Source organism: Acomys minous, assembly GCF_964271855.1.
Source record: "Acomys minous genome assembly, chromosome: 10".
Classification (NCBI taxonomy): Eukaryota; Metazoa; Chordata; class Mammalia; order Rodentia; family Muridae; genus Acomys; species Acomys minous.
In genome coordinates this window covers 96822478-96849562 of record NC_140491.1, presented here as the reverse complement: position 1 = coordinate 96849562, position 27085 = coordinate 96822478, and the positions used below count along the sequence as shown (strand labels likewise).

General features: G+C 40.2%; 2 protein-coding genes across 4 annotated transcripts in view; one reads left to right on the top strand and one right to left on the bottom strand.

Annotated features, from left to right (window-relative positions):
- LOC311607564 (uncharacterized protein) overlaps positions 1 to 7574 on the top strand; it is a 137161-nt gene extending 129587 nt beyond the window's left edge. Inside the window, exons 4-5 of the transcript XR_014782636.1 lie at positions 6230 to 6288; positions 7209 to 7574. The gene's annotated coding sequence lies outside the window, so the exon portion shown is untranslated. The remainder of the gene's footprint in view (positions 1 to 6229; positions 6289 to 7208) is intronic.
- TANK (TRAF family member associated NFKB activator) overlaps positions 1 to 27085 on the bottom strand; it is a 263053-nt gene that overhangs the window by 69926 nt on the left and 166042 nt on the right. The window contains exon 1 of one of the 3 annotated variants that reach the window (XM_084799402.1): positions 4250 to 4402. The exons of 1 other annotated variant lie outside the window; for it this stretch is intronic. The gene's annotated coding sequence lies outside the window, so the exon portion shown is untranslated. Of the gene's footprint in view, positions 1 to 4249; positions 4403 to 27085 lie in introns of those variants that run through there. One more of the 3 variants, XM_084799404.1, reaches the window with a different exon arrangement.

Here is a 27085-nt window from a genome sequence, read left to right as displayed (position 1 = left end):
TAGCTTTATGATCAAACAGAAAACAAAACTGCAATTAAAAACTATAAGGTAAAGTGCGTACTGAGCTTGTGTGAGGTCCTGGAGTCAATACTCAGACCTCCCCATTCCCACCTTATGCACACCCCCAAAGTCAAAGCAAAACAGCTGTCCTTAAACCATTAAATTATGCTAATGTGAAAGCAGCATATAAACAATAATCTGAAGCAGTTAAAATGGTGCTAAAAGGTTTCTAGCCTTAAATATTACATAATCATATTATTGATTATGTTATTAAAATAATGCATTATTGATTAATTATTATACAATATATTATGCATTAATTACTATGTAATTAAGTGTTAATAGAAAACAGTAAAGGATTAAAAACACAGAAACTAAGCACTCAATTCAACAATTGAGAAGAGTAAAATAATCTTTAAAATATCCAAAAAATATTAACAAAGATAAACCCAAAAGATACTTTGTAAAAAGCCAAGTATAAAATGTCACATCCAAGGGATTAGTTCTGTGTTATGACTAATCAAGAAAAAAAAAGAGAGAAAACAGACAAAATGGGTACAAAAAGGGTTATCCATACAGTTATAGAAATGGTTTTTGAAGATGTGTAGGATTGTTGGGCATAGTGGCACATGTCTTTAATCCCAGGCAGAGGCAGGAGGATCACTGTGAGTTTGAGGCCAGGCTGGTCTACAAAGTGAGTCCAGGATAGCCAAGGCTACACAGAGAAACCCTGTCTTAAAAAATAAAAAAGTAAAACAGTGTAGGATTATATCACACACATCAATATGTTTGAAAAAATGAGCAGAAGAATTGTTTTAAAAATAATTGTTTTCAAAAGCCTGCACAGAATTTTGCACAGGTTCAAGCCAGACAGACGACAGACTCCTAGCGCTGAGAAGAGGAGTGGGCACAGACTAAGAAGATATCTGCAATACATGTCCAATGGCAAAGGAAAAATCAGTTTTCTTCAACAAGGTCTTGCTGCGTGTATTAACCACACTTCAGGGCAGGCCCCATGCCCAGGAGTAGCTAGTCAAAACTAAATAAACTCTTTTTTCTGTGTGTGTTTCTTCCGTTTTGTTTGTTTGTTTTTTAGACAGAGAGCGAGGAGAACACATGGTTGGGTGAGTAAAGAAGTAGGGAGTACCTGGGAAGAATTGAGGGAGGGGAAGCCATGATCAAAATACATTGTATGAAAAAAAATTTCAACTAAAGATTACTTTTTATTTTATTTCTACAAAACACCTAAACTGCGTGAAAAGCAGCATTAAATTAGCACAGATTAACAACAATAGAAGAGATTGAGAAAAGGTTTTAAAGAATTACTTGCAAGCGGGGATGCCAAGATTGATGTCTTGGATTTATCCCTGAACCATTGCAAGGAACAGACCACGTGGCATGAAACTCCTGCCATTAGAAAAATGGCATGTTCTTGGCCATTTTGCTCATTTTACTCTTTGAAAGTAAACTTTAGTATGGAAACTCATCATTGATAGGCACCATAAAAATGAAAATAGACATGGATTTGCCTTATGAATATGAATGCGAAAACTTTCAGTAAACCGCAGACATTTGCTTTCCAGTCTGTATTTTCTTGATGTAAAACTGGATACAGGATAACCAATTTGGTCACACATTTTTGCATCCCCTCTTTGGATGTGACTTTCGAAAGCTGTTTGCAGGAAGCATATGAACAGCTGCTTTGTTTATAGAACTGGTTGCTCTGCCTGGATAGGGCTCCTTGGCTTACAGCACATTGTTTTCATCCTTTCCTGTTAGTTTGAGCTGTGAACTGAATTGTGAAGCCAAAATGGTAGAGGAGAAGGCGTCTAAGCATGTGGGTCGAAGAGAAAAAGGAAATGTGTAGGCTTGCTTTGGTTTGATCAACCAATTTATTATTTTAATTTGAGAAACAACAAAATACAGTTTCTAATTATAAACCAGCTCTGTCACAGAAACACAGCAGAAACCTGACTTCTGAGAAATCTTTCAAGAAAGCAGAGCACTGCCTCGTTTGAAATGCTAAACTCATATATAGTTGTCTCTAATGTTACTTAAGACATCAAATATTATTTAACATAAAACCTTGATATTTTTTATTAGGTGCACCCTTAATAAGTAAGGGTATTGGTCATTGTTTTTTATGATGAAATCCTTTATCTCAATCTTATTCTTCGTATTAACCACTAGGGAAATTCCCCTGAGATCAGAAATATAATAGTCAACTGCTTTCTTCTCTGTTATGACGCCCTGATCCAGAAATTCTAGCTGGTGTGGTTGAGAAAACAAGAAACAAGAAGTGCGTCCAAGTATTTTTTGTATTCATATTTATATAATGTGAATTATATAATTTAGAAAAACTAAGAGATCAATAAAATGACTAAATAAAATTATGAAATCAAAATGTTAGCAGTAGTTAAAACACACCAGAAAGAATATTCATTTTTTTGTTTGGTTTGGTTTGGTTTTTATTTTGGTTTCTTTGAGACAGGGTTTCTTTGTGTATCCTTGGCTGTCCTGGACTCACTTTGTAGACCAGGGTGGCCTCGAACTCACAGCGATCCTCCTGCCTCTGTGCTGGGATTAAAGGGATTAAAGAGATAATTACCCTACCGCACTCTTAAGAAGGTAACAAAGAAAACTGGCTTGGGATATACCCTACAATTTATATCTACAATGTACAGTGCAAAGGGCTCTATGTGTTTACTGGAGCGTCAATGCGTAGAAAGACAGGGTGTTCACAGACAGGAAGGTTTTATACTGCAAAGAGAATCATTTTTTCTCAAGTTACTGCACACTTTTTCTAACATTCCAACCAGATTTTTTTCCAGGGGAATTTAACAGGTTTGTTTTGAGCCATACTGGTAGCCATAATCACAGACGTTTAAGGGAAATAATTGGACATTGCTCTAGAACCCCAGTTGGCTTCTGGGCATACATTTTAGGCACATTAAGTTGATATACAGTTCCACATCCCCCGGAGGTGGACTAGTATGTACACACGGAACTGTAATCATACATGGCAGTAGATGAGTGAGAAGGGAGACAGTTTCCAGAAATGATGTGGTTACTCTGGAATTTGGATGAAGTCATTTTCTCTTTTCCCCATTCTACTGCAGCCTGGGTAAAACATCCCAAACATAGATTCAATTTTGTAAGAAGGCAGTGATAAAGTAGTGATAAAAAGCCAGGGAAAACAAACCAGTATGATTTTTATGTTTAAGTCTTGTCTGACTATACCACTGAGTGAGTACCACTGAAAATATGTGATTTTTTTTAAAGCAGACATTCTTATTGAGTGTCTAAAAACTATTTACTATAACAATACTAAAAATAAGCTGGGCATGGTGGTAGCACTCCTGTAATTCCAGCACTTAGGTAGGCAGAGGCAGGTGGATCTCTATGAGTTAGAAGCCAGCCTGGTTTACAAAGCAAGTCCAGGCTACACAGAAAAACCCTGTTTTGAAAAACAAAAACAAACAAATGGAAAAGAGGACAACAGCTGAAAATAGTTCTTGATAATTAATCCAAGATTACCCTTAAGAAAATAACATTATATGGTCTTCAATTTTAATTGTGGTGATGAAAATAAAAGTGTCTGCTGGTAACAATATAGGGGTTGGGTACTATAATTAGGATTGCTTATAAGGCTAGTACTTGATGTCATAAATATTCATTATTATATGTTTCTTATGAGAATAAAAGTACTAATATTAATCTAGTATTTGAATAGACACATTTAATCAGGCTGGAATTGATTATTTAAGGTATAAGCAAAAAGTATGACTATATATACTTTTAATTTATTTCCAATTTGGTAAGCTTTATGCAACCTAACTTAGACCAAATATCTCTCAGTCTCATGGTATGTGTGTGTGTGTATATATATATATATATATATATATATATATATATATATATATACACACACATACATATATCTCACTTCTTGAGAAGACTTACATACAGATACAAACTTTTAAACTCATTTCAATTTAATACATAGCCAATTCCATCTTTAAAGTTAGGGAAAGAGTAAAAGGGCCACAGTGTTTTCAATTGTCCTTGGGTCTTGGCTGTTTTAAAGGGCAGACTTCTAATTGCAATAATGACAACAGAGGCATCACTGACTCATGCTACAGACTGCTAAGCTGGCTGGTACAGGAATGGAACAGATCTTGCCACACTTGGGGCATCCCAACCACCTTGCTGACCTAAGAATTGATAGGAATTAGTAAGGACTGCTTACCTCTTTTCCAGGTGACACTCTTTTCCTTCCCCTGATGCTTTTTCTTTAAAGACGTAGGTAGGCACACACACACATTCTGGAAGCCCTTTGCACAGACTCTACAAATGCTGCCCAAACTGTCCTGACCTCTCCCTTGTTGCGTTGGGGACTTCCACTGAGAAGTCCCCTGACTTGAAGACTTCCTTATTTGTAGCTATCAACAGCCAATCGCGACCAGATATTGAAATGAAGCAAAAACTACCAGAAAATGTTCTGAAACCACCCGTGACTATAGCTCTGACTTCCTGTTGAAGCAATGAGATTTTACCTGAATAGTTAAGGCATTAAAAAAAAAAGCTAGAATTATAAACATGAATTTGGGGGGGGGGCGAGTAATTTCACATAAAAAGTTTTAAAAGCAAGCTTACTTGAAAATGCTATTTTAGACTTTAAGGAGTCACATTTGACCCCAAATCATTGTATTTATAAATAACAGGCAAAATCCAAATCTCAGTCTATTTTTCTTTGCTTTCTGTCTTTCAGAGGCCAGTTGGTCTAATGAAAACAGAAAAAAAAAAAAAATTAGGATTCCAGAGTGTGACTGTAGGTACTTGTAAGAAAGGTGAAGCAAAAAAAAAAAAAAAAAAAAAAAAAAAAAAAAAGGTTCTTTAGACAGAAATTCTAGTGTGAGATGCAGGCCACTGTTTCTATAGATGAGCAGGTGTCACAGTCCACTGGGCAAAGGGTTTCTCTTGGGTCAGGTGGAACTTTGCTGTCATCTTCACCCGCAAGTGGAAGGCAGCAATATTCGGATATTTTTCTCTGTTATAAAATTTTAGAGCTGAGAATGTCCTTTGACACCACCAGTTCCATTTCCCTTTTATTACAGTTGGTTAGACAGGGGAGGGAGGGAGTAGGCCCAGTGTTACAGTTAGAAGCAACAGCCAGGCCGAGTGGTCTGAATACAAGTGCAATTTCATGCTTACTGTGGTCTGCTCTCCGTGGCAAGTCCGTGACAGAATCTTGTGGGTAGTCTCCCCGCTGAGGTCCTGCATAAGAAGAGTGTGGAAAATTTACAATTTCTGATTCATAGGGTAGTGTAGCTCTAGTTGATAGAAACTGAAATTTACAATTTCTGATTCATAGTCTAGTTTCTTTGCTACTTTAAAGCACTATCATCTCTTAAATTACATATTAAATACTTCAGAGGGACTGCTGCACATGGTGGATTATTTCATATATATATATTTTAGTTTCTAAAGTGCTGAATAAGCATGTGGTAAACCCGTCTATTTACTCATAAAACACACAGTGAAGTGTTGACTTTCTTTCAGCAGTGTGTACTGGTAACGATCTTACTGTTGAATATCAAATATTAAACATGCTTTTGGGCAGTGGAAAACTCAACTCTGACAATGTAACTACAACTAAGCCAAACATTAAAAACTTAAGATCACACATCAGTGTGAGGATATTTACTCTTTAACAGTGTATTGTTGTGTGGCAAGCTTTTAAAAGGACAGCGTTTTGGAAAAGCAGCACTTTCATGTTGACTGGGAAATCCCCCCTCCTTCGCACTTTTAATTTTTTGGTCTCTCCATTCTGTGCTCCCTCCTTCTATTATTTACTTTGGATATTGAGTTTGGCTGAGACTCAAGCTCCTGAAAAACTGGCTATTTCTGGAGGAAAGGCTTCAGCTTGGTGGGACACTGAGAGAGGCTTCCAGGCCACTGATCTAGAAGCTTTTTGATTTGCTTAGAAATGCTTTTTGAAGAACTTCTGTGTAAGTGTGTGAAATTAAAAGCCTAAGACATCGCTGACTAATCTAGACTCTAGGCAAGGTAACAGTATTTTACCTCCTTGTCCTGATTAACTCTTTTGTCTCTCCTGCCCCTCCCCCTCGTACTCCTCCCTCCCCCCTCCCCCCTCTCCCCTCCCCCTCCCCCCTCCCCCCTCCCCCCTCCCCCCTCCCCGCCCCGGCCCTTTTTTATCTTCTCATAGAAATCCCAGGCGGCAAGGAAAGAGCAGGGACATCTTGGTCGATGAGCACAGAGACCAAGGTGAGAGGGGGGAAAAAGGAGGTTGAAACGCAAGTTGGAGAGTAAGGGAAAAACTTAGATTTTGATTCAGACAAACAGCTAAGATGTTGGCTAACCAGCAGGAGCAGGACCGCTATGAATTCTCAGTGTAAGTCTGTGTGGAAGGTGTCCGCTCTGTAGGGCTTCTTCTCCTTCTTCCCCTGAAACAGTAAAAGGCAAGTCCTGTTAACTGCTGACTAAGATTCAAGGGACCCAAGTACCCACAAATCTGACCAAGAAGCTAGTTAGACAACTACCTGGCACAGGAGTAGATGTTTAATTCAGAAACTTCCAGGCACCTGGAAGATGAGGGCTCCAGGTATGGGTTTCCTGGCTCCACTTGACGATAGGTGAAAGCTCTAAGATTTTGTTGGCCTATGGCTACAGCAGGCCTGACCCTGAGATGTAAATAACCATTACAAAGTGAAGAGTTCATATCTGAAAAGACAGGTAATGCTTATAAAAAACCAAAACCAAAACAAAACAAAACAACAACAACCAAAAACCAAAACAAAACAAAAAACCCAAAACCTTACTGGCCCCAACTTCCATAAACTATATCCAGGAGAGAAAAGCTGATCATATGAGTTTGCAGCTTAATATAAATCTCTGCCAACATTTTCTTTCTTAGTGGTGATACTTATGCTTGATATCCACATTCAGTAGAATGTGGGGCCAGTGTGAATGGATGGTGAATCTAAGGAGGGTAGCAAGGTAGTGAACTAACTTTTCTTGTTACAATTCTTCAAGATAATTTTTTTTTTATACTTTGGCAGTTTCATACATGTCTGTCCTTGTAACGAGCTAGTAGCCTGTTTTATGGTCCTCCTACTGAAATTCCTGCTCTTCCTAACTCACCCTTCTCCTACTTTTATGTTTTTGTTTGGTGTGTGTGTCACTAGGGTCTCCTGAATGAACCTGGCTGGGAAATTCTTTACTGGAGTACGGGCAGCTTGTCAGTGGCTACATCACTGAGGAAAATGAAATCCCTTCCTCCAGCCACCACTAACTGTCCAGAGTCCCTTGGGGAAGGATAACGACTCACCAGCCTTCCCCTCTTTCTTAATGAATTGGTGACAAGCCAGATCTGTGTGAGCCTTGTTCAGGAAGCCACAGCTCCAGTGAGTTCATGAAGGCACCAGACGTAGTGTGTCCAGAAGAACCTTTCTCAGCCCCATCCTCATCCTCCTGCTCTTATGTTCCTTCCTCCCTCTTCTGCAATAGTCCCTGAGCTTTTGGTAATAGGACAGAGTGTTGCTATTCTTATATGGAAGCTGTAATCTAATTTAATGATTTACTATGTCAGTGCTTGTTTAATAAACATGTATTACCTATTTCTTGACCGCAGGTTACCAGGCTTTGGAAGCAATTACCTTTACATACTAAGCTGCCTCAGCAGCCACAGCCCATGAGCTTAAGGATGCATGCACATGACATGTGCTCGACTCATTGAGAAAGATGAAAGTAGGATGTGTTACTCACTTTTTATGTCACTGTGGCAGAACATCTGAGAACATGGGTTAAGGGAGGGAGGATTTCTGTAGATTGAGGACTTCAGGAATTTCACTTCATGGTTACTCTTTTGATTCTGGGTGCTTGTAGAGTGAGGTAAGACTTCATTGAAGACAGTCAGCAATGTCATATAGGAGACAGAGTGACACTAACAAGAGCCAAGCAGGGACAAAGTACATCTTTTAAAGACACAGTGACTTACTTTTTCCGAGCAGGCCCCACCTCTTAATGATGTACCAAGCTACAGATTCATCAGTGAGCTAATCTGTTGAGGAAGTCAAAACCCTTATAATCCAGTCACTGCTGAATGTTCACCATTTGGCAATCAAGCTCTTCCCGCCCCACCCCCACCCCTCACCCCGGTTTTTTGAGGCAGGGTTTTTCTGTGTAGCCTTGGCTGTCCGGGACTTGCTTTGTAGACCAGGCTGGCTTTGAACTCACAGTGCTCCGCCTGCCTCTCTGCCTCCTGAGTGCTGGGATTAAAAGCGTGTTTCCCCCTCCCCCTCCCTCACTTACACACAGGCCTTTTGTGTGGGAGTGTGGAGGATATGTCATAGCCAAGTCACTACATAATGTAACAGTGCTTTATGGGCAAAGAGACTGTTCTCAGGCCAAGAAATATTCATGAGGAGCAGGCATTGAAGGAGTAAAAGAATCAAAGGCTAAAATTTTATTTCATGTATTTTCTGTAATCTCAATGAATTTACTGTTTCTTTTGGGTTAAATTTGTGACTTTTGATAGTTTTTATTGCTTTTCAAGAAGATTTTTAAAAATATCTTTTTCTTTTTAGTATTATAGAAGAATATTTACAGTTTTGATGACAGGTATGACTTAATATTCTTGGCACTTCTTAAAATAAGATTTCTAAGGTTCACAAACTGAGCGGCTAAGAGGCACTTTAGGTTTATTATTTCTATTATTTTGAGAATGGCAATAAAAGTAAGATCTTAAGTTCCCTCGCATTCTGCCATTCTCATTTATTTGACAACTAGTATTATTGGCTATCCAAAGGAAAAAAGGATGCGGTGATATATTATGAACTAAGGACTGATAGAATCAAAATCTAGAAATCGCTGGACAAGCTTTAGCAACTGGCTGATTTCAAAGTGAAATATAATAGGAACAATTACAAAGTTTTTAGTTGCTGGTGCCTACCGTCCTTCAAACAAAACAACAGGAACAAAAATTGCTTGTGCCTAGGAAGGGTTGATGAGATTCAATTTAGGGACATCCATGTGAAATTGACTTGGGTTTTACTTGAGGCAGTAATGTAGAGGCAATAAACAATCCCCAAACTAGCAAGAGCTTTGGGACTCCCTTGGAAAAAAGGGAAGCAACATTTCTGCTTTCTGTCCCATCTTTCTCATCTCTGAGGCCAAAGATAAACTATTAAATATTCATTTCATAAACACATTATTACTGGAAAGGGGAATGTCTTTCTCAGAAGAAAATGGAGAGAAAATACCTGTATTCAAATACCAATGAAATTATTCAAGGAAGGCCTCAGGCTGGTGGACAGGAGCAATTAGAAAACAAATTTAGTTTATTATAGGGAGAGCACTATTCTTGTACTCAGAAAATAAGTAGTTCACTTCAGGAGTTTCCTCTGAGTCAATGAGTTCTTTCTTAATCCACGAATAAATCAAATACATGGCAAGTGATGGTTGTTTGCAAACATTGAAGGGGGATTAAACTCTCAGCCAACAATGACTAAAAACATTTATCATGACCCTGACACTTATGCACTTTACTCATATTACTTCATTTAATTTTTATAAATACTCCATGGTGAAGGTACTGTTTTACAGGTACAAAATGGATGCACAAAAATGAACTAACCTAATCAAGTACAAATAACTGGTATGTAGAAGCCCTCATAACTGTCTCCAAAGCCTGTGGCTTTTATGAGCGCCCTATAGCACAGCTGTCATGTCTACTTGCCTACTGTCATGCACCTGAGCACAGAGAACATCACTCAGTTGAACAGCACAGAATTCTAGGGGAGGGGAAAAGAAATTCAATTTTTTTTTCCTCTGCCACTTTTGATTACTTCATGCCATTTTGGAAGCTTTCAGACTGACAAAAAGTAATGGACTGGGAATACACTACTTTCAACTTCTACTCTCTACAAGTTTGGCCATGGGGTGGGTGTGTGATCACAGTGCAGTTCAATAAAGGAAGAGAATGGTGAGCAGAAAGGAAGGCAATGCAGGGGGATGCTCAGGCTACGAACTGGAGGAGCACGTTAGGCTCACAATCTCTGTTTAGTGCCTGTTTAGGAAAACTGATCTATCTCGGAGAAGGCAATGCCATTACTTAAGGAATGTGGCAATGTACATTCTGATTTATTTCTTCTTCAATTCTTTTTTTTTCCCCCTGCATCTAATCTGTGACAGACAGCTTAGCCAGCCTACAAAGCACAAGATGAGCTGCTTATGTTTTCATTTAAAACCTTAAGTTGACAGAAACCCATCAGGGAATGAGACAAGCCTGCTCCAAGCATTCGATGGTTTTCTTTCTCTTTCAGTACCTAAGGCATCAATCCACTTAGTTTGTATCAGAATCCCGGTCTGATGTTAGTGAGAACCACTAAATGTGTCTCGTAGGCATTTTCCTTCTAAACTGAGAAACCTAAGGAAGAGCTTAGATATCAGAACGAAATAGAAATGACTGGATCCTATTAAAGAGTTTTAGCATTTATAACAAATTTGTATGCCGGAAATATGTCTCTCTTGAATTGATAAATTCACAAAATTAAAATTGCTTCAAGATACATAGGCCATTGATAATTTTCCATTTGAGTACACACAGCATGGTAATTTGGTGCTTATACAGCATCTAATATTAGCAAGATTCATAGTTCATACTCATAATTCTCTGCAAATGAGATTTTTAAAAAACATGCTAGCCTGTCTGTAACCTTTAAGGCACAACAACAGGAAGAAGAGAGAAATCAGATGTAGAAAAAACGCTGCCGAGACAGGAAAATCCATGGCTCTGGGTGTTTCCACGACTGTAATAAAACAAGTCAGACTCACTGTGAGAGCTGACCTTTGAAACCTGTTTAGCTTGATCCCACGATGATGCTGGGAGGGTCAACAGGCTGAAGCTTGCAAAGTGACTTCAAGGTTCTTTAGTTTATCAGTTAAGTTCCCTTTTAAAGTTGATTATATTTAGTAAGATGCCTGATCCACAATAGAAGATTCAATAAAAATAGGTTCTAAGGAAAATCACAAGCTATTATTACCAGGGAGAAAGATTCAAGTAGAGCAAAACATACAGAGCGATGGTGTGTGGGGCATGACACTTCTCAGGGTAACCTGGCTGGATGCATTTACTTCAAAGAAAAGGAAACAGACAGGAAGAGACAAATTGATTTTCCCAATATAGAACAGCTGACTGATGATGCTAACAGATTTGTACAGGCATTAAAGATCTGAACTCCAAAGCGTTGACCATTTGTGACTTTGTAATCTAAAGATGCTGGGAGACACACACCCACACACTCCTCCCCACACCACACACCTTATGCACAAATAGTAATACTAATACTTTTTTATTTGGAGGCAGGGTTTCTCTGTGTAGTCTCGGCTGTCCTGGACTCTCTTTGTAGACCAGGCTGGCCTCAAAGTCACAGAGATCCGCCAGCATCTTCCCTCCCTGACTGCTGGGATTACAGGTGTGCGCCACCACGCCCCGCTTGAACAGGACATTTTAATATGGCAAGTTATGCCAGGTGCTGCTCTACTTAAGAGCTAGCAAAAATAATTCTTAAGACCATCCTGAGTCTCTGAAAGAGTATCCAAATAAAGAAAAAGTGTGAAGAGACCTGTGGGAAGTCGGCTTGATTGTTCCCACCAGGAACAGTCTACATGTGCTGTATAAGCAGAGATCACCTCCTAAGTGCAGAAGAACTTAGCCTGGCCATTCTCCTTTAGGGTACCTGTATATATAGGGCTTCCTAGACAGAGACACTATAACTTGAGGTAAATGTCACTGGTTACACCCACATACCTAGGTGTCATTCATGAGCTAGGAAAAAGAAACAAATGGAAAAATAGGAGAAAGAGAGAGAGAGAGAAAAGCTTTGTTCCATTTCTGGTGCCCCTGTAACTGCCCATACTGAAAAAAGATTACACCTGCATTCACTGCAAAGAAGAAGCGTTTCAACGTGTCAGGCCCTCCCCTCAAGCCATTGAAGAGCAAAGAGTAAAAGATGGGCTTGGGGCAAAAGGACAATGCCGACTTAGCTGCCATACTTTTGTGGTACAGGGATTAGTTTTCTCAACATCCTGTTGTGCCATCATTCAACAGCAGCATTTATTTAAGTTTCTTGGCTACATTAGTTGGAGTTGGAGAGATGAACATTAACTATAATATTTTTTTTTCAGGAATATTCCCACAAAGGTCTGTTTCTACCCAAATCACCATGGTCTGATGTTTGAAATAGGTTAGCTCTTATGTGTAATGTAAGAAAAATTCTGCTTGCATGGCTTTCCATGTCAGTAATCTATTCAGAATCTGGCTAGGAGTATAAATAGAACAAGATAGTTTGGTGCATGGACATGCTTTCTTAAGGAGTTCCTTCAGGCCATGTGGTTGGACCAGTTTGATGTGTAGGCTCTGAGCTTTGGTAATTCTTTCAGGGTGGTTCCAACAGGCTGGGAAACAGGTTGTGCGAATGTTGATGCTTTTGTAGGCTAGGGTGAACAGAGAGCACTCACAAGAGAGTTAGGGTTTCTTTCCAGTGAAAAGTCTGGAAAGACCAATGGGTTTTGCTTAGCATTCATTTGCTTCTGGTCTTTTGTGTTCTTCCTTTTTAAAATAACAACCTAATTCTGATCTACTGTGTTCTAGATTTTTGGCACAGTCCCCAAGCATTAACAGCCTGTGTTCCTGAACTATTTCGGCTTTACTGTTGAATTCAGTGGTCTGTTCTCAACCCTGAGTGTGCAATCTGGGCCTGGTTTCTGCTCCTCCCTTGCATGAATTCTGTTGTCTATGGCCTTGTCTTTACTTAACCACGTGACTCATTCCACTGTGTCCGCTCAGCAGGAAAGACTCTGCCTCTGCTTTCACAGCTTGCCTGCTAGTAAACAACCCGGAAGTCAAGCATTTGAATTCAAAAGCCTTTATTTTTTTTATAGCTGTTGGTGTCAGTTTTAAAGCACAGTTAAAATATAATATTACCTCCTCTATCAAGTGATTTCCTTTTATTTTTGGATAGTGTGTATGTGTGTGTGTGTTGCACATGGATGTTGGTACCTGTCTAGGCCAGAAAAGAGGCCTGGATCTCCTGTAGTTGAAGTTACATGTGGTTGTGACCCACCCATTTGACAAGGGTGCTGGGAACCAAACTCTGGTCTTGCAGAAGTCAAGCAAGTGGTCTTAACGTCTAAACTGCCTCTCCACCCCATCAACACTAACCTCCTTTTTTACGTATTCTCTCATACATTTTAAAAAATTCTTCTCTCATACATTACGTCCCCTCCCTCCACTCTTCTGGCCCCCTCCCCCACATCCACTCCCCCCTCTGTGTTTTTTTTTTTCAGAAACAAAGAGCAGCCCTCCCAGGAATGTCATGGCATAACAAATTATAATAAGGCCTGACACAAACCCTCACGTAAAGGCTGGACAAGGCAACCCAGTGGGAGGGAAAGGGTTCCAAGCACAGACAAAAAGAGTCAGAGATAGCCCCAACTCCCACTGGTAGGATTCCCACAAGCACACCAAACAGAGAGCACCGTACACAACCATAACACATATGCAGAGAACCTAGCTCAGAGCCGTACAGAGTCCATACTAAGTCAGTCGCTATGCGACCTGCTTAGTTGATTCTGTGGGCCATAACACTAACTTTTAAAAGATGGCAGAATTCAATCCTGACAGAGATTCAGGGTCTCGCTCCTTCTCTAGGTACACACACTGTGTCGGCTGCTCATATATGCAGCCCACACTGTATAAAGCTGTCTGTGGCATCTTGACAGAGACGAGAGGTTTACGTTCCAGAAAAACTGAAAAAATATGCAGCTCTTTTTTTGTTGTTGTTGTTCAGAGTCTGACATTTCTTCAGTTGACAGGAGAGAGGACTGCCATAACTTGGATATACTAGAGCCTATGGGTGTGGACCCTCAAGGTAGCAGAAGGAAGAGGAAGTGGGGCCTAGAGACATGGAAAGTGGACTCCTGGAATCCTGGCTGGCCACTGTGCAGAGCAATAGCAGGGTGACAGTCACAGTAGGGTTGAGATTGAGACTGATTTTCAAGCTTGGTGCTGTAGCTTGGATCTTGAATAATGTGTGTTTTGTCTCCCCACCCGACTCCACCCTGCTAAGGCCCATGTGTTAAAAAAGATGCTTTGTTTCCCGGATGGCACAAATAGAAAGTAGGGGAAATCCTGGGAGGTGTGGCCAGTGGGCGGTACTAGCATCAGTGTGGGCATGCCCTAAAAGAGATTGTAAGACCTCAGTCTCTTCTATTTCTCTTCAGCTTCCTGGACATGAGGGGGCAGTTTAGCTTTGCCACATGATCCACGCAGATGTGCTGCCCCAGGCATCAGCATTTAAAGTCCTGCCGCAGTTTATTGTTATATGCAGCAAGCATTGCACACTCCATGATGTTTTGAAAGACCTTAAAAAAAAAAAAGATGTTTGTAAAGACCTAAAAGGCGATCCAGTAAAGCAGTAAAACCAGTTGCACAAGGTTGCCCTCTGACCTGCACATGTACTATCTGTATGTGTGCTCTCATATGCACACACAACAAAAATAAGTAAAATAAAAAGATCATTCAAGTCCTGAAACAGAAAAGCAAGTACTTACAGCCCAAAGAAAGCTGCTCCATTACAGCACAAATAAATGCTGCATAAATGAATATGAAAATTATACCAAATATTTAATTGGAAATAATTTATGTATACTAGAGTATTTATAGATAATCTATTTATATTAGAAATTAGGATGAGGGGGAAGCATAAATTCAAAGCTCCATCTCCCTACCTATTTTTAGAACTACAAATAAAATATTGTGTTGTCATCATATTTAAATCTCCTGTAGCAAACACACTCAGAACTATAAATTGGGAGTAAGACTCAGGAGGCCTGGATACACCCCGTGACCCCCCCTGCTGGTGATTAAGTGCTGTTGGAGCTGATGGCTGTGTGGGTGAAGGTGAAATGGGTGTTAATTAGATTGCCTTGAAGTGGAGCAGCTCCACAAAAGGCTAATCTTGGAAATGTGGAGACTCTTTTTTTATTAACTTAACACCTAGTTTGCAAATTTCAGTGAAAGGAAGGGGCAGGAAGCTAACTTGTATTGTGGTACCTCTTCTGGGCTAGGCTATTTTCTTTTTTATTTTCACAATTATCTTGTCAACTTGATATTTTTCAGGTTGCAAGGCAGGCCTAGGGATTCGGTCCCAGTAAACAGCAGATACGCTAATTGTCAGGTATGCAGTTGGGGTCGTTTAGGGGGACAGAGCCAAGAGAATGAATATATGCTACAAGGAGCTCTATTAGATTGGAGAGGCTGGAAACTCACAACGTGCTCATCCTCAAGCCCGGATGCTTCACGAATGCCAGTTTGGTGCTGAAGGCTTGTAGGATCCTTGGAGGGCAGCTGGGTTTTGTTCATATTGGAAGGCTGAAGAACCTAGGTTCTGATATCAGTGAAGGATATCCACAGTAGCAGCAGTGGGACAGATGCAGTCACCAGGAAGAAGGAAAGTGGGCAGGTGACCACAGCTCTGCCCCTCCCCTCCCCCCACCCCAGGTCTTTTTTTGTATTTGGATGGCTGTAGGAAAGGCTGGGGCAGGAAATGGCCTTGCAGACTCTCGCAGAGGCTTGTCTCTTAGTGGATCCCAGATCCAATTGAAGTGACACCAAAAGTTAACTACCATGACAAGTACATCTGTCTCATGGGTCTGTGTTCTTCATATACATGTTGTGTTTTTCAGAGGGCAAATGGGACTTCTAGTATCCTTGTTTATCTCCATAAAGATAAACTCTACACAAAAAAAAGGATGACAATTATTTAAGAATGGACAAACAAACTTTCAAAACACACACACACACATCAAAACCAAACCAAACCCCCCCCCACAAATGAACAAATGAGTTACATACAAAACACATTTTAAGTAGATAAGTTCCTTACGTCAGGTAGTGGCCATCTCTCCACCTCCTCATCTCTCACCATCCTCTTTCTATTGTATCCTTTGGCAATTTACATTTTGCAATACACTACTTCTTTCCCTGTGTAGCTGAGGAGCCAAATGCTAGACCAGCTGCCAGATACCTGACAAGTCTCTTAGCTGCAGATCCTGGCCTGCATGTCTCAGAACTTTAGGCAAAGGGTCAGATTGGTCCAGTTCTGAAGATGGTCAACAGAACTCACAGAGATGCTCTTTGAACCTGCTCATGTCCACTTATGTCAGCCTGGAAGAGAACTGACAGTTCTGTTGAGGCTTAGGGAAAACCAAAACAAAATGAGAACACTGCAGAGGTAGGAAGCTTACTCTCTGCCCCGGCCAAGCACCATCAATAGAACATATTTCTAATAAAAGAGAGAATCTATTCATATAATTGTGGTGGTTTAGATGAGGTTGGTCCCATGGGCTCATAAGATTCAATATTTGATCCCCTGTTAGGAGGTGTGGTCTTGTCAGAGGAAGTATGTCACTGAGGGTGGGCTTTGAGATTTCAGGAGGGATTCCTAGCTCTCTCTCTCTCTCTCTCTCTCTCTCTCTCTCTCTCTCTCTCTCTCTCTCTCTCTCTCTGTGTGTGTGTGTGTGTGTGTGTGTGTGTGTGTGTGTCAAGTCAAATGCTTTCTTTTATAAGTTGCCTTGGTCATGGTGTTTCATCACAATAGAAAAGTAACTAAGACAGTGAACTAAGGCCAAACAGTGCCACAATTGTTGTGGGCCTGAGAGCCAAAGTCACCAGTAGTGTCTCAGTCCTGGAAGCTGGCAGTCTCAAAATAAAAAAGACCAGTGATGCATAGCTGGAGAAAATTAGTCTTCAGAGACTGAAGAATCTGGTTCAGGGGCCTTAAGGGCAGCAGACAAAGGGGGAAAATCATCTATTAATAAGAGTCGAGTAGAAATGGTCCTGTAGGAGCCTCCCACTTCTTTTGATTTTCATTGCATTCTAGAACATCCCCCGCCAGCCTATTGAAAGGTGTTTCTTTCATTTAGACAAACATTCTCCACTTTGTTTCCTGACCCACACGCCTGTCATCTCTGGAAATACCCTCGCAGACCTACCTAGAACTTGCTTTATGAGTTCCTAGGTTATCTTTCAATATAGACAGGTTGACAAGCACTATCCATCTTTGTAGCCGTCTTCTGCATTTCTCCTCAGAGATTTGGCCATAAATGCATTCTCTGCTCCATCCTCTTTGCAAGTAGCTCATGAGGCACCCAGTGCACAGGTATCATGCTTCACACACAAAGAGAAAGAAAGCTGGAGAGGGAGGCCGAGGAAAACCTGAGCAAAGAGGCTTTTCTGAGCACGTTGTACCCTGGCCATCTCCTTTATATCAGATCTCTTATTCTCCAACCTTGTTACTGTATAACTGCACAAAAGAGAAATGTTTTTTATCCCCCCTGGTCTTCCTTTCTGAAGCTCACATCACACAAACTTATTAAATGAATTTGCATAGTTTTCCCTTGTTAATCTGCCTTCTGTTGTAGAGCTGTCAGCCATGGTCTTGTGATGGATGAGAGACACAATTGTTCTATCTCTCTAGCTCCCACTGGAAGTCAGGTTCGTTCAGGCTGAATTCTCATAGACCTCCCAACTCTCATAGGCCCCCCAACTCTCATAGGTCCCCCAGACCATATTTTTGAATTTTTGAAGGGGCTGACAGAAACCGATAATTCCTAAAGGTTTATTCTGGTGATTCTTAGCCTTATAACTTGCTGCTCTTAAGACTAATTGAACTGCTGGGCAGTGGTGGCTCACGCCTTTAATCCCAGCATTCAGGAGGCAGAGGCAGGTGCATCTCTGTGAGTTCAAGGCCAACCTGGTCTACAAAGTATGTCCAGGACAGCCAAGGCTCCACAGAGAAACTCTGCCTCGAAAAACAAAACAAAACAAAACAAAACAAAACAAAATGAAACAAACAAACACAAACAAAAAGACTAATTGAATCATTAAAGCAGACATTAAAGGGAAATACCACAAAATAGATGTTTGAATATCAAATATCTAAAATGAAAACTGCAGGATTGGTTAGTCTGAACTAAAAATAGTGCTAAAACAGTTTCATAAGATATCACCAATTAAAGAACGGATGAGCTGAAGATGGGCACAGTGGCAAAGACAGTGTTTGATGTTTTGATATTGTGGAAAAGCTGAATGGGCATATGACAGTCATAAATCATGCTTTTATTGCTGAGCGTGGTGGAAACAGTCATCATTCCCAGTTAAAGAAGCTAGTTAAGTGGAAAATATAGCAGTTATTAATATGGAATTAACTCACATATTACTTTGGGACCCCCCCCCCTTCTAACTTAATCCTTGATTGATGTCCTCTTTCTTTAGGCTTTACATGAGAGAAACAATAATTGTGGTGACAATAGTCACTATTTATTAGGCACACATGTGTTCTATGCATTACATTAAATACCTGTATAAATTACTTCTAAGGTTCAAAGCTTATTAATAGGACCTATTGTGTCTACATGGCCCTTTCAGACTCTATCTGCTGAAGGGTATGCTGCTTCCAGAGACACTGCCTGGCACTATTATTACTGAATTTCCCTGGGTTGTAGTAGTGCAAAGCAGATGCCTGAGTTTCTTTTAAGCAGGGAATTACAAGCCACATTCTCTTCACCAGACTGCAGCAAAGAAATCAAATACTAAGGGCAATCTTGGCAGGATCCGAGTTAGCTCCTTTGTTTGCAAGTACAGTTGTTGGTTTTTTTTTTAAGTACTGAAAAAGGAACGATTCCGTATTCACAGACTCTCAGTTGTACTGAAGGCATAGGCAGGCATTTCTGATGGGGTGAAGAATCAATCAGGGAGTTTTAATGACAGACAAACATATCGCAGTTTTTTTTTCTCCCGACAAGGGTATGCGTACTCTCTCCTCCAGGTGTTAAGTCAAGCAAAGAACAGGTCCAGTGAGCATGGCCCTGGCTGGTTGTTTGCTGCCTCTCAACCTTTGCCTCAGCTTCTGAGTTATATGTGTCTTGAGCAGCATCTTATGGTATTCCTGATATGAGCTACAGTGCTTTCTATTAAATAAAGAATGGAAGAGCATTTCATCTTAGGATTTTCCATTTTGTATGTTTGCAGTTAATAAGTAGAAGAGAGCGAGGGGAAAGCCCTCTTTTCCTAAATAGAAACTCTCAAAAGAACAACAACAACCAGAAATATACAGCCAATTCTGATAGGTCAATCAGTGACCTTTGCACTTCAGAGCAAATTTAACTATGAATCCTAAGGTTGGGCCACAAAGTCTGTGGGGTTGTGTTTTGTCTTGGTTATTTTTTTTTTCCTGTTTCTTTTTCCGAGACAGGGTTTCTCTGTGTAGCCTTGTCTGTCCTGTATTTACAAGCTGGCCATGAACCCGCAGAGATCCACCTGACACTGCCTCCCAAGTGCTGGGGTTAGTCTTTAGAGAAAGAAAAGAACAGGCATCTTCTGGAAAGTGGATTACTGAGATTTCACTTGAGAAACTGTGAATGACTGGAGGAGCAAGCATTTGAGGCTGGTAGTAGAGAGAAAGAAAAGAGACAGTGTGTGGTTTCTAGATTGATGAGTGTCTTTAGGGCTTGGTCATAAGTGACTGAATATGGAAAACATGGATATTTTAAATGCTAATATGAAATATATGCCATCATCATCTGTTGCTTCATAAGACACATAAGATGTGTCTGGCTGAGGCTGTGGCTAGAATTTCTAAGTTTAGGCACATTCTATTGCTTCAGCTTAGATTATATAAGCAAATATAATCTTGCAACTCTGACCTTTTCTCTTTCATCTTTTCCAAACACACGAGATATTTAGTTTCAAACACGCAATTTCGTGTTCTATATTTTTGTTTATGTTCCACAATGATCACTTATAATAACTTGGGGAAAAAAATCACTGAGTGCATATACTACACTTTAACTGCCTCCTCATTGATGATTTTTTTTTATTTTAGCCCATTGTCCTTTTAAGAAAAGACTACCTAAGTGAATCTTTCTGTCTCATTTTTCCTTTTAATGAGTTGCCTATGCTTGTGTCTTACATTCTAAAATGTATAAGGTTAACATAATTCTTGGAATTGTATTATTGTATTAGGGATTATTTTAATGAGCAGTACTCAAGCCCTAGAGACTTTCAGACTCACCTACGTTGTTTATATCTTGGTTCCATCATCAGATATTCTAATTAAATTTAACCCAGTGTGTGTGTGTGTGTGTGTGTGTGTGTGTGTGTGTGTGTGTGTGTGTGGCTTTCTCATATGGAGGGTTAGGGACTACATGTAGGTAAACACTTTCTAGGAAAATGCAGACTATCTTAGTTGTTAGCGGGGTTAACCGTAAAACGCTAGCGGTCTGCAATTCAGATAAAAAGGAAAAGGCAGCTGGTATAGTTCCATGACTCTTGTACCTATAAGCTTAAAGTCTAGTTTGGCTTTATTCCCGTACTTACCAGACAACAGAGAGACTGTTAAGGCAGGAAGACCGAAGATAATACCCAGGGCTGAGCTGGAAGACAAAAGGGAGTTGGGGGCCAGACATCCTGTGTGTATGATGATGTGAGGCAACGGGGAAGGAGATACACGGGGGACTTGGAGATCATGAGGATCACGTGACCTCGGGGATCCCTTGGTGGTTTTGATAACAACAACAACAACAACAGCAACAAATGGACACATATCTGATTGACTTTATAGTCTGATGAATCCAGAGGCTTAAACTTATGACCAACATTTACAAAAGTATGCTTTCCACCTTATCAGAATAAAATATCTATACACTTATCATACTTCCCCACAAAGCATCAGAGAATAAAGCCGTGATTAGAACTCAGTATGTTTGTATACACTGTTCTTCTATTTTAGTGTCCGTCATGAGACCCAAAGTATTTGTCAAACTGTTCTTTCCCTTTTATTTCTCAAAATAAGCAGTGAGTGGGCAGATAGCGTTCCTATTTCATAGTCACAGAAAGGAACACTGAAAAGTGAAGTTCCTTGCTTGCCGTCTCACATCAGCTAATCTGAGCTCTTTTATGGAATTCTTGAAGGGCCGAGGTCATGCATGCTTTAGCCTTTGTAAATGTTAAAGTAGGATTAGCACTGCTGGGAGACAACTTTCCGTGGATCTCTGACATCTCTGCGTGCCTTAGGAACAGAGGTATTGCTGGGTGCATTTTCAAAATAGCTTGTGCAGCAAATAGGTTTTGCAGATAGAGTTAGAGTCTCAAGAGCCTAAAACAAGCTAGTGTGCTGTAAAGTGGGAAACACTAGAGACCCTTAAGTTTAGCATTGCTTTCTTGAGATATAGCACGTACAAGCATAATGCGTAGGCCTGCTTGGGGACGAAGGGTAGGAAAGGACTGACCACACAAACAAGCATACTCACACAAACTATATTATTCATGTAGCTTTATGACCATCAGTTATAAAATGTGTTGTCTTTGACCCAAGATGTCATCCATCAGCAACATCCATGAAATCGTGACAGGCTACTCTATTCATCATTCATCAGCACAATTAAATGCTAGAGCCAGTTACTTGGATTAAAAAGTGGATGTCAATTGATATCTGTGGAATACAAGTGTGATCAAATAATACCCAGTAGACTCTAGGGCCTCATACTCCAAATTCATGGCATGTGGCCTATAAAGTGTGTGGCGGGGGCGGGGGGGGGGGGCCGAGGTGGGTTAGAAGGTGGGGGAGAGAGGAGGGAGAAGAGAAGCCAAATATTCCCTGGGACAGAAAAAGAAACATTTTTAGTAGAATAATTAATAAAGATAATGAATCTTGGTATTGTTGAATTTGGAATCACAAACTTGTGTCAACAAAAATTATTATGGTCTAGTAAGATACTAAACTACTGCAAATCAAATCATTGTCCGTGCAGCTTTTTTTAAATTTTTCTACAGAGGTTTCAGTTTTACCTAGGAAATGGGGACAGAGCCAGTCTGGCTCAATTATGCTTACCTCTGACATGTCTTTGTCTAAGTCATTGCAGGCCCCTTGATGTATTTAGGGCAGCTGCTTCTGTTATGGCCTTGTCCATAAGTACCTCAGGGGGAGGCTCTACCCAGGGAGGGGTTACAAGTCCTAGGCACTGCATCTTTGTTCCCAGGTCAGAGAGAATCTCTGTTAGGCCAATTTTCTTTCTCAATCATCATGATAGCATAATATGCTCGAGGAGCTTGTAATTTTTGGAAAGCAGAGTCAGGAAGGAACCACTATAGAGCAAAACAGCCCAAAGTACTTTTTTTTTTCCTTTGAATATGCCTCATGTAGCCCAGGCTAGCCTCAAAATTTCTACATAGCCAAGGATGACCTTCAACCTCTGGTCTTCCCACCTCTGCCTCCACAGTGGATTACAAGAGTGCACCACCGTGTTGCTTAGAATCTAAAGTATGTGACTCTTATTCTGGGGAGGGACGAAAGGGGGAACATAATTTGCAAATAAAGTACAACTTACGGGGTCAATAATGAGTATGACCACACTGTGTTCTGTACCTCACTCTTTACATTCTCTTTGAATCTTTTCCAATGGTAAGAATGTGTGACCATGTTCAGAGTATTGCATGAAACATTTTAAGGTTACATGTTCCAGGGAAGTAGCCTGATATGGAATTTAAGGAAAGAGGTAGTAAAATAAATAAATAAACAAACAGTAAATACATAAAGTGCATGCAGAGAGTAAGCAAAACGAAAGGATACTTATAGGTTCTCTATGCTTATGCCTTTTTTGTTTTCTTTCCACTAACATTCTCTTTCCCTGTATCAGGCTCTTAAGGTAAAATCATCCAGCAAAACGCTTGCTTAGCCACTACGTTCACATTCCAAGACTATGCAAATGACAATAAAACACTGGCAGTATGTGCAGATTCTCTCACACACTAGATTCAGAAAAGAAAATATGGTCTGTCTTGACTCTCACTGCTGTCAAGTGTTTAAATTGTCCTTCCAGCATATATTTAAAACACATTGTCATTGCAATGTTACCAAACAGTGAGCAAGTCAATGTATCTGAGACCACACAATGATTGACATTTTATAAGTCAAACAGAGAGCTATGGAACCTCACTCTGCGACTGCTGTTTCCAGCTCTGAGGACTGCTGGTACAGTTTTTGACAGTGTGGAGAGATGTGTAATGTTGGTTCATAACCACAAGCTGTAGAGTCAGAAGGTGGCCTCCACTTGGTGGCTTGGCACACGTTGCTTTCTTAAATGGGAACGAAGTGAGGCAACGAACAACAATGTCACCAGCACATTTTCGCGCAGTTGTTCTTTGCTGTGAGTGTGTGTATGGGTAGGGAGTGTTGTCTGATTGTATAATCCCCTGCTTCTTTTTAAACCTTAGTTAGGAAAGCTTGGCATATCTTAGAAAGGTACTGATGTGGGGCCACATACAGGTTAGAGAGCAATGCTAGGGGAAGCCGTAGGCCTGTGCTTCCCACTCTCACATGGATGAGCAAGGCTCTTGTACTAAATTAAAATCTACCGAGTTGTTTTGTTTTTCCTTTTTCCTTTTTCTTTTTTCTTTTTTTCCCCTAAATTATCAGGATCACCTAAGAGTCAACTTTTAAAAAAACTAAATTTGTACCTGAAATGATTGATCTTAGCATCACTTTCTATCCAAATAGCTGCCTCATTCAAATCTCAAATGAGTTAGAGCAGCACGTTTTTTCTCACACCTGCATTGAGAGACACTATAGAAAGTATTAATTGTATTTTTCATCCTATGTTTCATAAGTATATATAGTTCAGTGACCCCCAAAATACGTGTCGATACATTTTTATCAAATGAGAAAAAAATGAATGAATGTCAAGAATTTAATAACAGTGGGAATATTTAAAAGCGTTTTGTGCTTCTTGGGTCTTGTTTTCAGAGGTTACTCTTTCTATTGACATATTTATCAGATCTTAACGTTACATCTCATTTAACATGTCTTTTCCCCCTAATTAATCTTACCACAGTTCACAAATCCTCATAAAACAGCAAGGTTATTCACCAAAGAGTGTTTCCCGACCCTCATGCTCTTAATAAGCTTCGCTGGCAATGATTTTGACTTCCCCAAAGAGTTGTTATATAGATTTCATATTATTTAGATGAAGAAAGAAGAGAACAACATGATCAATGAAATGAAAGCTTTTGCATAATGAGGGGGAAGAGCACCTTTTGCCTGGCACAACTTCAATCTCCGTTCCCACCAGCTGCTAGGTTGTTTTCATATCCCTGGCTGCTTTCTCCAAGCACAAACACACCTGTTCTCTCAGCTCAGTATCCATTTTTCTGTTGGCACCTTGTGAGCAGGCGTTGGGAGTGTGTTTGACTTGCATCAGAGAGCTGAATAATCATCTTGATTCTGAGATGGCAGTGGTCCACTTTGGCAGAGGTAGCCAGCTGAGTCCTGGCCTACTTCAGAGTTTTTCTCCCGAGACTGTGAGGAGCAGGACAGGCCACTTAACAAACCATTTGTAGGATCATTACACATTTGCATTTCTTCTCTGGTCAACTGATTGTTTTATTAATCTGTAAAAAAAAAAAAAATGCCTCTGGCCTACTTGTGCCTTATGCAGTGGTCAGAGTTTAGAGTCAGGTGACCAGATCACAACAAACCAGTCATGTGCTTTTCAGTTCATTGCAGATGAAATTGTCAACAGATTGGATGACTGGTAGTCAACATGACAACTCTTGCCTTGGCACTTAAGGGAAAAAAAAAAACTTGATCTAATGCATAAAGTCTGCACAGTGTACACATAAATGTGAGAAAAATAAAGGCAAGTGGCAGAGCTTAAGATGAAGGGAGGCCAATGTGAGAGTAATTGGCGGGCTGACTGGCAGTATTTGGCAAAAGTAAGGGCTATTCCCTCTCCTGCCAGACTTTTAGGCTTCCATTAGGTAGAGAGATGAATATTCAATTCAAAGGTTTTCATGTGGACTCTCCATAAGGATGTTCAGAAGGATGTTCAGGAGTGACTGATTTTTTTTTTTTTTTAATGGAAGTTCCCTGTAGTCTCTACCCACACCTGATTTGCAATGGTTTCCAAGATAATGGTGTCATTCTGAGGATTTCTTTCCATTGTTCTAATCTGTATTCCTTCCATCTGGCTAGTACATCAGTCATCTTAATTAGTAGCATGCCATCCTGTCTGGTTCTCCTTTGCCAGCCAGTCATTCAGTTCTGAAATAACTTCTTCACCTCCGTCATAGAGTTGAGTATTTGCAACAGGAAAACAGTAACCTAGCACATTCTTCCCTTAACAGGAAAAAAAAAATGAAATCGTCTACAGCAATGCTAATTAAATGGAGTTTTAACATTAGCTTTAATTTAAATCACCTCTCCTGAGACTTCCTAGTATATATCCGGGGTGTCATAAAATATGAAGCCACACTCTCGCTCAATTAGCATCCATTTATTTGGGAACAACACCAAGCAGCAATAAACAGGCACAACCTGTTCTTTTCCCTCAGATTCTGCCCAGCAGCAGCCTGCTCATTGGATTGCTTCAGAAGCAGGGTCTTCCTCTCCGTGGCTGTGCTAATCCAAGTTGAGCAAGGCAAAGTTTCTTCCAAGGCATTTTCCCTGTCAAATCGGCAGTGCATTTCTCAGTGCGGTACCACGGCGGCAGCGAGTTGACTGCAGAAACCATTCACATGAAAAGCAAGAAGATGTCACCCTGGAAATAAAATTGCTTTGGCCCAGAGGTGATTGTATGCAGAAAGTAAGTTGGTAGTGGGTGATATGAGGCATGATCTAATTGTGTTAGGTTCTCGAATCAGGCCTTTATAGCAGAACCATTTTTAAATCTCTGCGGTAATACTTCCGCCTACCAGCTCTAAGCTCCCCCGGTGTCCTCTGTTGGCTGGCCAGTGCTCCCATTACTGGGCCTTCCTGATCTCCGTCCCTCAAGGCTGTGGTTTTCCCAGTGTCCTCTGTTGGCTGGCCAGTGCTCCCATGACTGGGCCTTCCTGATCTCCCTCCCTCGTGGCTGTGGTTTGCCCAGTGTCCTCTGTTGGCTGGCCAGTGCTCCCATTACTGGGCCTTCCTGATCTCCCTCCCTCGTGGCTGTGATTTGCCGGCATGTACTGATAGTTGTACTCCACTGCTTTCATCCATGGTATCCACTTAGTCATCCCAGGTAAACAGTTAAATCACGGTGGAACTTTAATATTCCCTGTTTTAATTAATATTAATCAATACTCCCTATTTAATTCCCTATTTCCATTTCACAAACATTAAATACCAATGTATTAGAGAATACTTTAATTTTAAAGGTTAAAAACTGTATGTTTCTGGTACACAATATGATATCTTGAAGCATATGCACATGGAATAGTTAAATCTAGGTAATAAACTGTGTATCGCCTTACACAGTTATTTTTGAAATAAGAACATTTAACACTCCTTATATTTGTGTTTTACGAATAGATAACAACATAGAATCATTAACTATAGTTAAAATTCTTTATATTATTCCTCCCAGCTATACTTTTATAATCTTCAATCAGTAGCTCTTCCGTGTTTTCCTTCAACTACTTAAGCCTCTGGTAGCCACCATTCTACTCCCCTCTGTCTATAGAATCTACTTTTTAGATTCCACAAATGAGAAGCCTGGGTGTTTGTTTATCTGTGTTTAATCCCAATTTTCTCATTCTTAATGTCCAAGTTTACTCATGTTATCACAATGTCAAGATTTCATTTATTGTGGCTCAAGTGTGGGGTATATGGTTACCTTTTCTTTGCCCACTCATTCATTCCTTAATAGACAGTGAAGTTGATTTCTTTATCTTGGCAATTGTGAAAATCATATGGCAATGAGCGTGGGAGTGCAGATGTCTCATCCATATACTGATTGAATTTGCTTTAATGCAGATCCATAAGTAGGACACTGAATCACATGATAGTTCCATTTTAAATATTTTGAGGAACTGCCATAGTCTTTTCCATAAAGACTATACTAACTTACATCCCCACCAACACTGTGTAAGTCTTCGCTTTTTCTTCACATTCTTTGTCAGTTATAAAAAACCAATGCTTTTTACAAGGAAAATAGCTTATGATCCATTATTTATGTGCATCAA